The 1,289-nt window shown below is 40.7% G+C and overlaps 1 non-coding gene across 1 annotated transcript; it reads right to left on the bottom strand.

The window, feature by feature from the left end:
* Positions 1 to 107, bottom strand: LOC127116117 (small nucleolar RNA R71). Its single transcript, XR_007801098.1, has one exon. It is a non-coding gene; the product is annotated as a small nucleolar RNA R71 (small nucleolar RNA).
* Positions 108 to 1,289: the final 1,182 nt, after the last annotated feature.

The following is a 1,289-nucleotide window of genomic DNA, read 5'->3' as shown; positions in this document are numbered from 1 at the left end:
ATGCTGAGAGCTCAAATCAATGGATTCTGACAAAAAGATGCAGAATCTCTCTACGACGCGTGGGAGAGATACAAAGACATGATGAGGATGTGTCCACATCACGGTCTCGAAGACTGGGTGATCAATCACACATTTTACAATGGGCTTCTGTATAACACAAGACTGACAGTAGATGGTGCCGCAGGCGGTTCACTTATGGACAAACCATACAACGAAGCCTATCAACTCATTGAGAACATGGCCCAAAACCATTGCCAATGGGGAGGTGAAAGAACTTCAGTAGAAAAGTCCCAAACAAAAGGTGGAATGTAGGAAATCAGTAGCCTTGACCATGTCCATGCAAAGGTAGATGCCCTTGTTCAAAAGTTAGACAACTTGACCATACCACCCGCAGCCACCATGGCTGCCGTAACTCCAAACTGCGAGTTATGTGGAATTCCTGGACACACTGCACCAGAATGTCAAATATTAACAGGAGTTGCCACAGATCAAGTAAATTATGCACAAGGAAACCCTTATTCGAATACCGATAACCCAGGTTGGAAAAACCATCCTAACTTTTCGTACAAGAACAACAACGCCCTGTATGCACCTGGCCAAGCACCTGTTGTTCCACTTGGATATTAAAAGCCAGCTACTAATGTTCCTAACATTCCTAGGAAGTCCAACCTTGAATTAATGATGGAAAGTTTCATAGATACCCAAGCTCAAACAAACAAAGACTTCTTGAAACAAAACATACACACTAGTGAGCAACTTAAACAATTAGCAAGCAAAGTAGACGCTTTAGCCACCCACAACAAAATGCTTGAAACATAGATTATACAAGTGGCCCAATAACAAGCATCTATTGTTGCTCCTGCTGGAACATTTCCTGGACAACCACAACCTAATCCAAAAGGACATGCAAATGCCGTTATATTGAGAAGTGGAAAATAACTAGACAGACCCGTAGATCCAAGACTTCAAAATCCTGCCATGTACCAAAAACCTGACAAAACAACAATTGAGAAGGTAAGTCAACCGAAGGAGAAGAAAGATAATACCCAAAAGGCCAAAGAGAAATAAAAACCTTATGTGCCTCCACCACCTTATAAACCACCCATTACGTATCTTCAAAGACTCGCAAATTCTAAAACTGCAGGGCAATTTAAGAAATTTGTTGAACTTCTTAAGTAACTGAATATCATAATACCCTTTATAGAACTTATCACACAAATTCCCTCATATTCCAAGTTTCTTAAAGAGATCCTATCCAATCAGAAAAAGATCGAGGATAACGAAACAGT

The sequence above is a fragment of the Lathyrus oleraceus genome, chromosome 1, assembly GCF_024323335.1.
Source record: "Lathyrus oleraceus cultivar Zhongwan6 chromosome 1, CAAS_Psat_ZW6_1.0, whole genome shotgun sequence".
NCBI classification, from domain to species: Eukaryota; Viridiplantae; Streptophyta; class Magnoliopsida; order Fabales; family Fabaceae; genus Lathyrus; species Lathyrus oleraceus.
Note: the sequence above shows the minus strand (reverse complement) of the source record. Positions and strands in the feature narration are given on the sequence as shown.